The sequence below is a fragment of the Symphalangus syndactylus genome, chromosome 13 (assembly GCF_028878055.3).
Source record: "Symphalangus syndactylus isolate Jambi chromosome 13, NHGRI_mSymSyn1-v2.1_pri, whole genome shotgun sequence".
NCBI lineage: Eukaryota > Metazoa > Chordata > Mammalia > Primates > Hylobatidae > Symphalangus > Symphalangus syndactylus.
The window spans coordinates 23,709,387-23,724,507 of NC_072435.2; the positions used below are offsets into that span (position 1 = coordinate 23,709,387).

General features: G+C 49.7%; 2 protein-coding genes across 2 annotated transcripts in view; one reads left to right on the plus strand and one right to left on the minus strand.

Moving 5' to 3' along the window:
- NLRP2 (NLR family pyrin domain containing 2) overlaps positions 1–1,843 on the minus strand; it is a 34,876-nt gene extending 33,033 nt beyond the window's left edge. Inside the window, exon 1 of the mRNA XM_055238787.2 lies at positions 1,771–1,843. The gene's annotated coding sequence lies outside the window, so the exon portion shown is untranslated. The remainder of the gene's footprint in view (positions 1–1,770) is intronic.
- Positions 1,844–1,996: 153 nt separating this feature from the next.
- The window catches only part of NLRP7 (NLR family pyrin domain containing 7), a 41,757-nt gene continuing 28,632 nt past the window's right edge, over positions 1,997–15,121 (plus strand). Inside the window, exon 1 of the mRNA XM_055238781.1 lies at positions 1,997–2,199. The gene's annotated coding sequence lies outside the window, so the exon portion shown is untranslated. The remainder of the gene's footprint in view (positions 2,200–15,121) is intronic.

A 15,121-nucleotide genomic window follows, 5' to 3' on the forward strand; every position in this document is an offset into this window, starting at 1 on the left:
AAAAATACCTTCTGTTAAGAGGACTCATTAGACACAAAACCTCGGCACTGCCCAGGACTCCACATACAGCAACCACAGCAACTGACCTGTTCCAATGTATTTTTTTTTTTTGGAGCTCTCTATAGCTCTATCTTAAATCCCCCAAGAGAACAGAAATAAAAGCACACAAACCTATCCTCTTATGAGCCAACATAAACTAGAGTCTCTCTAGATCTAAGCATCTGCTACTCTTTCCGAATTCAGAACCACTGGATTTTATTTTTTGAGACAGTTTCTCTCTTGCTGTGCAGGCTGGAGAGCAATGGTATGATCTCGGCTCCCCGAAACCTCCGCCTCCCGGGTTCAAATGATTCTCCCGCCTCAGCCTCCTGAGTAGCTGGGATTACAGGCATGAGCCACCACGCCCACCTAATTTTATATTTTTAGTAGAGATGGGGTTTCTACATGTTGGTCAAGCTGGTCTCGAACTCCTGACCTCCGGTGATCCGCCCACCTCGGCCTCCCAAAGCGATTACAGGCGTGCGCCACTGAGACAGGCAGAACCACTGTATTTCTAACAGAAGAAAAGATTTAGGCTGGGCGCAGTGGCTCCTGCCTGTAATCCCAGGACTTTGGGAGTCTGAGGCAGGAAGATCGCTTGAGCCCAGGAGTTAGAGACCAGCTTCGGCAACATACTAAGACCCTACATCTAGTGAGTCTCTACAAACAGTGGTAATAATATTATTATTAGCCAGAACAGATGTGGTGGCACCCTCCCACGGTCCCAGCTACTTCAGAGGCTGAGGTGTGAGGATTGCTTGAGCCGGAGAGGTCAAGGCTTCAGTGAGCCGAGATCCTCCCACAGCGCTCCAGCCTGAGAAACAGAGTTAAAACCCTCAAAAAAGAAAAAAAAAAAAAAAAGGCCCCTGTGATCCCGACACTTTGAGAGGCCGAGGCGGGCGGATCACAAGGTCAGGAGACTGAGACCAGCCTGGCCAACATGGTGAAACCCCGTCTCTACTAAAAATACAAAAAATTAGCCGGGCGTGGTGATGGGCGCCTGTAGTCCTAGCTACTCAGGAGGCTGAGGCAGGAGAATTGCTTGAACCCAGGAGGCGGAGCTTGCAGTGGGCCAAGATCGCACCACGGCACCCCAGCCTGAGCGACAGAGCCAGACTTCGTCTCAAAAAAAAAAAAGAAAAAAAAAAAAAGACAACTTGAGGTTCCAGCAAGAGATGAAAGGCTATTCAATGTTTGCCAGGCGTGGTGGCTCACGCCTGCAGTCCCAGCTACTCAGGAGGCTGAGGTGTGAAAAATCGCTTGAACCTGATCGCACCACTGCACTCCAGCCTGGCCGACAGAGCGAGACCGTCTCAAAAAAAAAAAAAAAAAAAAAAAAAAACACCGGGCGCGGTGGCTCACGCCTGGAATCCCAGCACTTTGGGAGGCCGGGGCGGGTGGATCACGAGGTCTGGAGATCGAGACCATCCTGGCTAACACGTGAAATCCCGTCTCTACTAAAAATACAAAAAAAAAAAAAAAAAAAAAAAAAATTAGCCAGGCCTGGTGGCGGGCGCCTGTAGTCCCAGCTACTCGGGAGGCTGAGGCAGGAGAATGGCGTGAACCCGGGAGGCGGAGCTCGGAGTGAGCCAAGATGGCGCCAATGCACTCCAGCCTGGGCGACAGAGCGAGATTCCGTCTCAAAAAAAAAAAAAAAGAGGAGAAATTTTACCAACTGTGGAATGGAGAAATAAAGAAAGGAAGTTGCAGAGTTGCCGGAGAGCCACTCACCTCCCAGCACCTGGCCCTACTCTCCGGCGGCGGTGAGGGCTGTAGGTTGAGAAAGCTCTAATAAGGCTTCTCGTTCGGCCGCAGCCCTGTGATTGGCCCACGGGGCGTAATCGCTGCTGAGCACTTCCGGTATCCACCGGAATTACCGGGGGGTCGTTTGGGGACGGGGAGTGGTGGGTGGGCGATTCCTCACCTGACCTTCCCGATCTCCACCTGTGGTTCTCAGTCTTAGCTGCCTGTTAAACTTACCTATCTGGAGCCTCATTTCAAAGCACAAACGCCCAGAGATTCTGCTTGATTGGTCAGACTGGGGCGGCCCAGACCCTGGAGTTCTTAAGAGAGTCCCAGATAATTGTGATTGCCGCCGAGGCTGAGAATCACCGCTTAGAAACCTCAGCTGTGATTGGCTACCTTCTCCCATCACCCCAGGTATATTATTAATAAAAATCCAACCGTACTTCAAGTGAAGTATCAATGACACGTCAACTATGAGACACATGAAAAGCACCAAGTTCATCAGTTTTACACTCACAGTATCTTTTTTTTTTTTTTTAGTGGAGTCTTGCTCTGTTGCCCAGGCTGGAATGCAATGGCACGATCTCGGCTCCCTGCAGCCTCCGCCTGCCGGGTTCAAGCGATTCTCCTGCCTCAGCCTCCTGAGTATTTGGGATTACAAGCATGCACCACAACGCCTGGCTGATTTTTGCATTTTTTTTTTTTAGTAGAGACGGGGTTTTGCCATGCTGGCCAGGCTGGTCTCAAACTCCTGACCTCAGGTGATCCGCCAGCCTCAGCCTCCTAAAGTGCTGGGATTACAGGCGTGAGCCACCATGCCTGGCTGGCAGTATTAATTTTGTAAATATATAAATAAGACTAAAAAGTTGGGTTTTATAGCTTTTTTTCATGTTTGTTTGTTTTTGCTTTTTTTTGAGACTGATTCTTGCACTGTCGCCCGGGCTGTAGTGCAGTGGCACGATCTCGGTTCACTGCAACCTCTGCCTCCAGAGTTCAAGCGATTCTCCTGCCTCAGCCTCCTGAAGAGCTGGGATTACAGGTGCGTGCCACTGTACCCGGCTAATTTTTTGTATTTTTAGTGGAGATGGGGTTTCACCATGTTGGCCAGGCTGGTCTTGAACTCCCAACCTCAGGTAATCCGCTCACCTCGGCCTCCCAAAGTGCTAGGATTACAGGCGTGAGCCACTGCGCCTAGCCTTTTTTTTTTTTTTTTTTTTTGTATTTTTAGTAGAGACAGAGTTTCACTATGTTGGCCAGGGTGGTCTCAAACTTCGGACCTCGTGATCCGTCCGCCTCGGACTCCCGAAGTGCTTGGACTGCAGGCATGAGCTACCACGCCCGGCCTTTTTCATGTTTTAGAACCAATATATGTATATGTACGTGTATATTTCTTTTTGTTTTTTCTTTTTGAGACAGGGTCTCACTCTGTCGCCTAGGCTGGTGTGCAGTGGCATAATCATAGCTCACTGAAGGCTACAGGCATACGCCATCACGCCTGACTAGATTTTTGTATTTTTTTATAGAGACGGGGCTCTCACTATGTTGCCCAGGCTGGTCTCAACCCCATGGGCTTAAGCAACCTTCCCACCACGGCCTCCCAAAGTGCTGGGGTTTCCGGTGTGAGCCACCGTGCTTGACCCTGTATTTACTTATTACGTCCTCCAAACTTTGCCACACAGTAGCGATTGCCATGATCCTACCCATTTTTCACTTTCCTTGAGAAAATGAAGGCAAGACATATTTAGAAAACCTGTCTGAGGTCTTGAAGATCACAAACAGCTGTCAGCTTCCGGAAGCCCATCTCTTCACTGCTGCGCTCAGTTGCCTATCCTAGAAAGAATAAGAAAGTGAGGGGCCCGGCGCGGTGGCTCACGCCTGGAATCCCAGCACTTTGGGAGGCCGAGGCGGGCGGATCACGAGGTCAGGAGATCGAGACCATCTTGATTAACACGGTGAAACCCCGTCTCTACTAAAAATACAAAAAATTAGCCGGGCGTGGTGGCGGGCGCCTGTAGTCCCAGCTACTCAGGAGGCTGAGGCAGGAGGATGGCGTGAACCTGGGAGGCGGAGCTTGCAGTGAGCCGAGATGGCGCCACTGCACTCCAGCCTGGGCGACAGAGCGAGACTCCATCTCAAAAACAAACAAAAAAGAAAGAAAGAAAAAAAAAAGAAAGTGAGGGGCCGGGTGTGGTGGTTCATACCTGTAATCCCAGCACTTTGGGAGGCCGAGGCGGGTGGATCACCTGAGGTCGGGAGTTGGAGACCAGCCTGACCAACATGGTGAAACCCCATCTCTACTAAAAATACACAAAAAATTAGCTAGGCGTAGTGGCAGGTGCCTGTAATTCCAGCTATTCTGGAGGCTGAGGCAGGAAAATCGCTTGAACCTGGGAGGCAGAGGTTGCAGTGAGCTGAGATCGCGCCATTATACCCCAGCCTGGGCAACAAGAGCGAAACTCTGTCTCAAAAAAAAAAAAAAAGTGACGGATGGAGGGAATAGGAAGGATGAACGAAAATGTGCCAAGAGCAGTTTTCAGACCGCACATTTCAATAACTTCTTTTTCTTTTTTTCTTTTTTTTTTTTTTGAGACGGAGTTTCACTCTTGTCGCCCAGGCTGGAGTGCAATGGCGTGATCTGGGCTCACTGCAACCTCTGCCTGCTGGGTTCCTGCGATTCTCCTGCTTCAGACTCCGGTGTAGCTGGGATTACAGGCATGCACCACCACGCCCAGCTAATTTTGTAGTTTTAGTAGAGACGGGGTTTCACCATACTGTGTTGGCCAGGCTGTTCTTGAACTTCTGACCTCAGGTGATCCACCCGCCTCAGCCTCCCAAAGTGCTGGGATTACAGGCGTGAGCCACTTCCCCCCACCTTTTTCTACATTCTTAATATGGACACCCTACCATAATTTGAAGGTACTTTTTTTTTTTCCTTTTTGAGACAGAGTCTCCCTCTGTTGCCCAGGCTAGAGTACAGTGGTGCAGTCTTGGCTCACCGCAACCTCCGCCTCCCAGGTTCAAGCAATTCTCTTGCCTCAGCCTCCTGAGTAGCTGAGATTACAGGCGCCTGCCATCATGCCAGGCTAATTTTTAGTAGAGATGGGTTTTCACCATGTTAGTGAGGCTCTTATTGAACCCCTGATCTGAGATCCACCTGCCTCGGCTTCCCAAAGTGCTGTGATTACAGGTGTGAGCCACCATGCCCAGCCACAGTACCGTTTTTAAAAAATTTGTATTTTCTTTTATTTATTTATTTTGAGATGGAGTCTCGCTGTTGTTGCCCAGGCTAGAGTGCAGTGGCATGATCTTGGCTCACTGCAACCTCTGCCTCCCAGGTTCAAGCAATTCTCCTGCCCTAGCCTTCCAAGTAGCTGGGATTACAGGCTCCCACCACCATACCTGGCTAATTTTTGTATTTTCAGTAGAGATGGGGTTTCACCACCTTGGCCAGGCTGGTCTTGGACTCCTGACCTCAGGTGATCCACCTGCTTTGGCCTCCCAAAGTGCCGGAATTACAGGTGTGAGACATTGTGCCCAGCCCCCTCCCCCTCTTTCTTAACTAGAGACTGGGTCTCCCTTTGTACACCGGGCCGGTCTTGAACTCCTGGGCTCCATGGCCCTCCCGCCTTGGCCTCCCAAAGTACTGAGATTACAGGTGTGAGCCAGTATGCCTGGCCCATTATTTTATATTTTAATATAAATATTTACATTTATAAATTTCCATCAGTGGCCGGGCATGGTGGCTCAAGCCTGTAATCCCAGCACTTTGGGAGGCCGAGGCGGGCGGGCGGATCACGAGGTCAGGAGATCGAGGCCATCCTGGCTAACACGGTGAAACCCCGTCTCTACTAAAAATACAAAAAATTAGCAGGGCATGGTGCCACGCACCTGTAGTCCCAGCTACTCAGGAGGCTGAGGCAGGAGAATGGCGTGAACCCGGGAGGCGGAGCTTGCAGTGAGCCAAGGTCTCGCCACTGCACTCCAGCCTGGGTGACAGAGCAAGACTCCGTCTCAAAAAAATAAATAAAAATAAATAAATAAATAAAATGAATAAATACATACATACATTCATACATAAATGAAAAGGAGTAGAGACTTGGAGCTTCTGGGGGTGGTAGAGGCAAATTAAGGTATGATAAAAGGGGGAGAAGTTGCCAGGCACGGTGGTTTATGCCTGCAGTTCCAGCACTTTGGGAGGCTGAGGCAGGTGGATCACCTGAGGACAGGAGTTTGAGACAAGCCTGGCCAACATGGTGAAACCCCGTTTCTACTAAAAATGCAAAAAATTAGAAGGTGTGATGGTGGGTGTCAGTAATCCCAGCTACTTGGGAGGCTGAGGCAGGAGAACCGCTTGAACCTGGGAGGCGGAGTTTGCAGTGAGCCGAGATTGCGCCACTGCACTGCAGCCCGAGCGAGGGAGCGAGACTTCATCTCAAAAAAAGGAAAAAAAGAAAGGAGGAAAAGTATGATGAGCTGGGGGTTGAATTATTAATGCAGGTGAAAGTTCCTCAGGTAATAAAAGTTGTCTCTGAGCAACTCTCTTGGTAGAAATATCCTTTTTTTTTTTTTGAGACAGAGTCTTGCTCTGTCGCCCAGGCTGGAGTGCAGTGGCCCAATCTCGGCTCACTGCAACCTCCTCCTGCTGGGTTCAAACAATTCTCCTGCCTCAGCCTCCCAAGTAGCTGGGACTACAGGGGTGTGCCACCACACCTGGCTAATTTTTCTTTTGTATTTTTAGTAGAGACAGGGTTTCACCATGCTGGCCAAGCTGGTCTCAAACTCCTGACCTCCTGAACCGCCCGCCTCAGCCTCCCAAAGTGCTGGGATTACAGACGTGAGCTACTTCGCCTGGCCCTTTTGTTTTTTGTTTTTTTTTTTGAGATGGAGTCTCACTCTGTCGCCCAGGCTAGAGTGCCGTGGTGCGATGTCAGCTCACTGCAGCCTCTACCTCCTGGGTTCAAGCAATTCTGCCTCAGCCTCCTGAGTAGCTGGGATTACAGGTGTGCAACGCCACGCCTGGCTAATTTTTGTATTTTTAGTAGAGATAGGGTTTCACCATGTTGCCCAGGCTGGTCTCGAGCTCCTGGACTCAAGTGATCTGCCCATCTTGGCCTCCCAAAATGCTGGGATTACAGGCGTGAGCCACCACACCCTGTCCTGGTATAAATATCTTTACTAATGAAGATTTCTCTTATTGAAGCCAGGGCATGGTGCTTGCCTGTAGTCTCATATACCCAGGAATCAAGAGGATTGCTTGAGCCAAGGAGTTCAAGTCCAGGTTGGGCAACATAGTGAGACCCCATCTCAAAACAAAACAAAAAGCAAAGGAGAAAATTTCTTTATAGATGTAGATTTCCTTTACAACAGGGCAGGTTTTTAGAGGTAGTCCTTTGTCTATCGTTTTCAAAATGATCAATATGGCAAAGATAAATGTTTTGGGATGGTGTGTCTTGAGCCCCAGCACCAAAAAAAGAACCTCAGCAAAGCCTCAAACAACTGCCCCCCACCAATAACAAACCACAAATGATTTGTTGAATTTTTTTCATCTCTCTTATCTAGCCATAGGCTACTTTCCTGTTATAGATCCTAGAAACTCTTGAATTCTTCCATTTCCTTCCAGAGAAAATAGGCTTTCAAATAGGCAACACACTAAGTCAAATTAATACACTTTTTTTGGTGGGGGAGGGGTTGGGGGTCTTGCTTTGTTGTCCAGGCTGGATTCAGCCTCTCCAGTAGCTGAGGCTGCAGGTGTGCAATAGCACACCTGGCTCATTAATTAATTAATTAGTTTAGAGACAGGGGCTGGCTCTGTTGCTTAGGCTGGAATACAATGGCATGATCTTGTTTCACCGCAGCCTCTGCCTCCCAGGCTCAAGTGATCCTCCTGTCTCAGCCTCCCAAGTATTAGCTGGGATGACAGGCATGCATCACCACACCTGGCTAATATCTGTATGTATGAATTCATTATTTATTTAATTATTTATATTATTTATTTTTATTTTATTATTTATTTATTTATTTGAGATGGAGTCTCGCTCTGTCGCCCAGGCTGGAGTGCAGTGGCGCAATGTCGGCTCACTGCAAGCTCCTCCTCCCGGGTTCACGCCATTGTCCTGCCTCAGCCTCCCGAGTAGCTGGGACTACAGGTGCCCACCACCACGCCCGGCTAATTTTTTGTATTTTTAGTAGAGACGGGGTTTCACCGTGTTAGCCAGGATGGTCTCGATCTCCTGACCTCGTGATCCGCCCGCCTTGGCCTCCCAAAGCGCTGTGATTACAGGCGTGAGCCTCCGCGCCTGGCCCCAGTCCCTGCATTTTAATATTTTTTTTTTTTCAAGATGGAGTCTTGCTGTGTCACCCAGGCTGGATTAGAGTGGCACAATCTCAGCTCACTGAAACTTCTGCCTCCTGGGTTGAAGCGATTCTTCTGACTCAGTCGTCCCAGTGGCTGGGATTACAGGCGCCTGCAACCATGCCTGGCTAATTTTTGTATTTTTCTATTTTTTTGAGATGGAGTCTTGCTCTGTTGCCCAGGCTGGAGTGTAGTGGCGCAATCTCGGCTCACTGCAACCTCTGCCTCCCAGATTCAAGCGATTCTTCTGCCTCAGCTTCCTTAGTAGCTGGGACTACAGACGCCCGCCACCACACCCAGCTAAGTTTTGTATTTTTAGTAGAGACGGGGTTTCACCATGTTGACTAGGATGGTCTGGATCTCTTGACCTCGTGATCCACCTGCCTGGGCCTCCCAAAGTGCTGATATTATAGGCATGAGCCACTGCACCCGGCCTTTTTTTTTTTTTTTTTGAGACGGAGTCTTGCTCTGTCTCCCAGGCTGGAGTGCAAAGGCACAATCTCCGCTCACTGCAACATCCGCCTCCTGGGTTCAAGTGATTCTCCTGCCTCAGCCTCCCGAGTGGCCGTCATTACAGGCGCCTGCCACTGCGCCCAGCTAATTTTTGTATTTTTTTAGTAGAGATGGGGTTTTGCCATGTTCACCAGGGTGTTCTCAAAGTCCTGACCTCAAGTGATCCACCTGCCTTGGCCTCCCAAAATCCTGGGATGACAGGCATGAGCTACCACACCCCGTCCTGTTTTTCCTACTTTCACACTCAACACAGAATACTTCACCAAAAATGTATGTTTCTCCCCACCAACAACCAGTTCTCCAGCAGAGACCAGCTGGGTGTCCTCTCCTTTGGTTTAGTTCTGACACTCCCTACCTGGGGACAGCATCAGATCCCACAGGTTCAGGGCTGAGTCCCACAAGACTGACTGACTCCCTCCCTCCCTCCCTCCCTTCCTTCCTTCCTTCCTTGTCCCAAAAGACTGACTTCCTTTCCCTCCCTCCTTCCCTCTTTCCCTCCTTCCCTCCCGCCTTCCTTCCTTCCTTCCTTCCTTCCTTCCTTCCTTCCTTCCTTCCTTCCTTCCTTCCTTCCTTCCTTCCTACCTTCCCCTTTGTTGCCCAGGCTGGAGTGCAGTTGCGAGATCACGGCTCACTGCAGCCGTGACCTCCTAGTCTCAAGTGATCCTCCTGCCTTGGCCTCCTGAGTAGCTGGGACTACAGGCATGCACCATCACAGTTGGCTATTTATTTATTTATTTTTGAGACACAGTCTTGCTCTGTCATCCAGGCTGGAGTGCAGTCCTGTCATCTAGGCTGGAGTGCATTTTTGCAATACAAAAATTAGCCAGGCATGGGAGCGAACATGTATAATCCCAGCTACTCGGGAGGCTGAGGCTTGACAATCCCTTGAATCCAGGAGGTTGAGGGTCACAACTCACTGCAACCTCAGCCTCCTGGGTTCAAGCGATTGTCGTGCCTCAGCCTCCCGAGTAGCTGGGATTACAGGCGTTCATCCCCATGCCTGGCTGATTTTTATTTTTATTTTCTGAGATGGATTCTCGCTGTGTCGCCCAGGCTGAAGTGCAGTGGCACGATCTTGGCTCACTGCAACCTACGACTCTGGGATTCATGTCATTCTCCTGCCTCAGCCTCCCGAGTAGCTGGGACCACAGGCGCCCGCCACCTCCTGGCTAACTTTTGTATTTTTCGTAGAGATGGGGTTTCACCATGTTAGTCAGGCTGGTCTGACCTCAAATAATTCACCCACCTCATCTTCCCAACACGCTGGGCTTACAGCCATTGTGTTCAGTCGAAATTTTGTATATTTGATGGAGAAGAGGTTTTGTCATGTTGTCCAGGCTGGTCTGGAACTCTTGAACTCAAGCAATCCACCTGCCTGGGCTTCCCAAAGTTCTGGGATTCCAGGCACGTGCCACCATGCCTGGCCCAAGGCTGCTCTTCCTAAAGAAGAAAATTATTCCAATGATTTTATTTATTTATTTATGAGATGGAGTTTCACTCTTGTTGCCCAGGCTGGAGTGCAATGGCGTGATCTCAGCTCACTGCAACCTCTGCTACCTGGGTCCAAGTGAGTGATTCTCCTGCCTCAGCCTCCCAAGTAGCTGGGATTACAGGCATGTGCCACCACACCCAGCTAATTTTTTAAAATATTTTAGTAGAGTTTTGTATTTTAGTAGAGACGGGGTTTCTCCATGTTGGTCAGGCTGGTCTCGAACTTCTGACCTCAGGTGATCCGCCAACCTTGGCCTCCCGAAGTGCTGGGATTACAGGCGTGAGCCACCACACCGGGCCACCAATGATACTTTTTTAAAGCAAGTAAGGACGAGCTGGGCATGGTGGGTTCTTGAAGCTCATGCCAGAAAGAATTCAGGGCAAGACCATGGAGTAAAGTGAAAGCAAGCTTATTAGGAAAGTGAAGGAATAAAAGAATAGCTACTCCATAGACAGCTGCCCGTAGGGCTGCTGGTTGCCCTTATTTTTTTTGAGATGGAGTTTTGCTCTTGTCGCCCAGGCCGAGTGCAATGGCGTGATCTTGGCTCACTGCAACCTCTGCTTCCTGGGTTCAAGTGATTCTCCTGCCTCAGCCTCCTGAGTAGCTGGGATTACAGGCACCTGCCATCACCTCTGGCTAATTTTTATATTTTTAGTAAGAGATGGGGTTTCACCATGTTGGCCAGGCTGATCTCGACCTCCTGACCTCAGGTGATCTGCCTGCCTCGGCCTCCCAAAGTGTTGGGATTACAGGCATAAGCCACCACTCCCAGCCTTGGTTGCCCATTTTTATGGTTATTTCTATGGATATGCTAAACAAGGGGTGGATTATTCATGCCTCCCCTTTTTAGACCATATAGGGTAACTTCCTGACATTGCCATGGCATTTGTAAACTGTCATGGGGCTGGTGGGAGTGGAGCAGTGAGGACAACCAGAGGACACTCTGGTCACCATCTTGGTTTTGGTGGAGTTTGGCTGGATTCTTTATTGCTAAGGGAGGAGACCACCCCTCATATTGTCTTATGCCCAATTTCCACCTCCAAAGAAAGAAAAAGTAAAAACTAAAAGGCAGGAATGAAATCCACAAGCAGACAGCCCGGCGCCACACCCTGGGCCTGGTAGTTAACGATCGACCCCTGACCTAATCGGTTATCTATAGATTACAGACATCGTATAGAAAAGCACTGTGAAAATCCCTATCCTGTTTTGTTTGGATCTGATTACTGGTGCATGCAGCCCCCAGTCACGTAGCCCCTGCTTGCTCAATCAATCACGACCCTCTCACGCGCACCCCCTTGGAGTTGTGAGCCCTTAAAAGGGACAGGAATTGCTCACTCGGGGAGCTCAGCTCTTGAGACAGGAGTCTTGCCAATGCCCCTGGCCGAATAAACCCCTTTCTTCTTTTTTTTTTTTTTGAGACAGAGTCTCACTCTGTCACCCAGGCTGGAGTGCAGTGGCACGATCTCGGTTCACTGCAAGCTCTGCCTCCCGGGTTCGTGCCATTCTCCTGCCTCAGCCTCCCGAGTAGCTGGGACTACGGGCGCCCGCCACCACGCTGGCTAATTTTTTGTATTTTTAGTAGAGACGGGGTTTCACCGTGTTAGCCGGGATGGTCTCGATCTCCTGACCTCGTGATCCACCCGCCTCGGCCTCCCAAAGTGCTAGGATTACAGGCGTGAGCCACCGTGCCTGGCCACCCCTTTCGTCTTTAACTCGGTGTCTGAGGAGTTTTGTCTGTGGCTGGTCCTGCTACATTGCAACCTGTCTTATCAGCAAGGTCCTTATGACCTGTATCTTGTGCTGACTTATCTCATCCTGTGACTTAGAATGCTTTTTTTTTTTTCTTTTTACTGCAAGCTCCGCCTCCCCGGCTCAAGTGATTCTCCTGCCTCAGCCTCGAAAGTAGCTGGGATTACAGGCGCCTGCCACCACGCCTGACTAATTTTTGTATTTTCAGTAGAGACAGGGTTTCACAGTGTTGGCCAGGCTGGTCTCAAACTCTACCTCAGGTGATCCACCTGCCTCGGCCTCCCAAAGTGCTGGGCCACCGTGCCTGGCATTTTTTTTTTTTTTTTTGGACAATGCCTTAACTGTCTGGGAGTGCAGCCTGGTAGGTCTCAGCCTTATTTTACTCAGCTCCTGTTCAAGATGGGGTTGCTCTGGTTCACAAGCCTCTGACAGTAGGTCCGTTGCCCAGTGCACGCGGTGAGTCAATTTGCCGGGTCACTGGGTTGCAGAAGAGACGGAAGTTTAATCATAGGGCTCAGGAATGAGGAGATGGGAGGAAGCCTCCAATCCATCTTCCCCAGAAGTCTGGGTCTAGGGTTTTTTTTTTTTTTTTTTGAGATGGAGTTTTGCTTTGTCACCCAGGCTGGAGTGCAGTGGCAGGATCTTTGCTCACTGCAACCTCCACCTCCCAGGTTCAAGTAATTCTCTTGCCTTAGCCTCCTGAGTAGCTGGGGTTACAGGTACCCGCTACCACGCCCGACTAATTTTTTGTGTTTTTAGTAGAGATGGGGTTCCACTATGTTGGCCAGGCTGGTCTTGAACTCTTGACCTCAGGTGATTCACCTGCCTTGGCCTCCCAAAGTACTGGGGTTACAGATGTGAGCTACCACGCTTGGCCAGGGCTAGGGTTTTTTGTTGTTGTTGTTGTTGTTGTTGTTGACATGGAGTCCCACTCTGTCACCCAGGCTGGAGTGCAGTGGTATGATCTCGGCTCACTGCAACCTCTGCCTCCCAGGTTCAAGCGATTCTCATGTCTCGGCCTCCCGAGTAGCTGGGACTACAGGCACCCGCCACCATGCCTGACTAATTTTCATATTTTTAGTAGAGACAGGGTTTCACTATGTTGGCCAGGCTGGTCTTGAACTCTTGACCTCAGGTGATTCACCTGCCTTGGCCTCCCAAAGTGCTGGAGTTACAGGTGTGAGCCTCTGCGCCCCGCCAGGGCTAGGGTTTTTAAGTGTTTTGGTGTGTGCCAAAGTGTGGCCATGCTGACTGCTGGCGGAGACAGGGACATGAACACGCAGTGTTCTCATGCTGATCCTATTCCTCGCTGGGGTCTTCAAACTGGGTAGTGTCAGCTATTTGGCTGGAATTCAGGGTCTGAAAAACATCTGAAACCATCCTTAAACAAAAGCCTTATAATTCTAATGTCCCAGAGTTTATCTATAGGAACCATGCAGATACAAATCCCTCTAATGACCCTCCTGTCAGAAATCCTATCTACGGGAACAATAAGGAGGCAAAAGTGCAGTGTCTAGAGCCACATGACGCTCAGCAGCCAGGGCATGGTCCAGAGTGCAGCCTGATTCACATTTTTTCATTTTTATTTTTTTACTAAAAGCGGGTTTTCTTTTTTTCTTTTTTTTTTTTTTTTGAGATAGAGTCTCCCTCTGTCGCACCCAGGCTGGAGTGCAGTCGTGCGATCTCTGCTCACTGCAACCTCTGCCTCTGCCTCCCGGGTTCAAACAATTCTCCTGCCTCAGCCTCTCGAGTGGCTGGGATTACAGGCGTTGAGCTACCATGCCTGGCTAATTTTTGTATTTTTGTAGAGACGCAGTTTCACCATGTTGGCTGGGCTGGTCTCAAACTCCTGACCTTGAGTGATCCATCTGCCTCAGCCTCCCAAAGTGTTGGGATTACAGGCCTGAGCCACTGTGCCTGGCCTACAAAGGTTATTTTTGTGGGGAAAAGAAAGAGAGATCAGATTGTTACCGTGTCTGTGTAGAAAGAAGTAGACATAGGAGACTCCATTTTGTTCTGTACTAAGAAAAATTTTTCTGCCTTGAGATGCTGTTAATCTGTAACCCTACCCCCAACCCTGTGCTCCCTGAAACATGTGTTGTGTCAACTCAGGGTTAAATGGATTAAGGGCTGTGTAAAATGTGCTTTGTTAAACAAATGCTTGAAGGCAGCATGCTTGTTAAGAGTCATCACTACTCCCTAATCTCAGGTACCCAGGGACACAAAACACTGCGGAAGGCAGCAGGGACCTCTGCCTAGGAAAGCCAGGTATTGTCCAAGGTTTCTCCCCATGTGATAGTCTGAAATATGGCCTCGTGGCTGACCATCTCCCAGCCCGACACCCGTAAAGGGTCTGTGCTGAGGAGGATTCGTAAAAAAGGAAGGAACGCCTCTTTGCAGTTGAGACAAGAGGAAGGCATCTGTCTCCTGCCCGTCCCTGGGCAATGGAATGTCTGGGTGTAAACCCCGATTTTATGTTCCATCTGCTGAGATAGGGGAAAACCACCTTAGGGTTGGAGGTGGGACATGCGGGCAGCAATACTGCTCTGTAAGGCATTGAGATGTTTCTGTGTATGCATATCTAGAGCACAGCACTTAATTCTTTACCTTGTCTATGACGCAGAGAGCTTTGCGCACGGGTTTACCTGCTGACCTTCTCTCCACTATTATCCTATGACCCTGCCACATCCCCCTCTCTGAGAAATACCCAATAATGATCAAGGACGGGGGATCCTCCGTGTGCTGAACGCCGGTCCCCTGGGCCCCCTTTTTTCTTTCTCTATACTTTGTCTCTGTGTCTCTTTCTTTTCCAAGTCTCTCCTTCCACCTAACGAGAAACGCCCACAGATGTGGAGGGGCAACCCACCCCTTCATATTTTAAAGGATACAAATGAACAGCCAAGGAGGAGATGCATAGGGGGAGGTTTAGAGGAGTCCCAAGTGCAGGAGCTTCTGTCCCTGTGGACCTGGGGTGCACCATTGTCCTGGCACACGGATGCACCCCGGTTCACCAACCAGGAAGTTCTTCTGAACTTTCCTGTTTTTTTTTTTGAGACTGTCTCACTCCGTCACCCAGGCTGGAGTGCAGTGGCGCTATCTCAGCTCACTGCAGCCTCTGCCTACTGCGTTCAAGTGATTCTCATGCCTCAGCCTCCTGAGTACCTGGATCTACAGGTGCACTCCACCACGCCTGGCTAATTTTTTATTTTTTTAGAGGCAGGGTCTTGCTA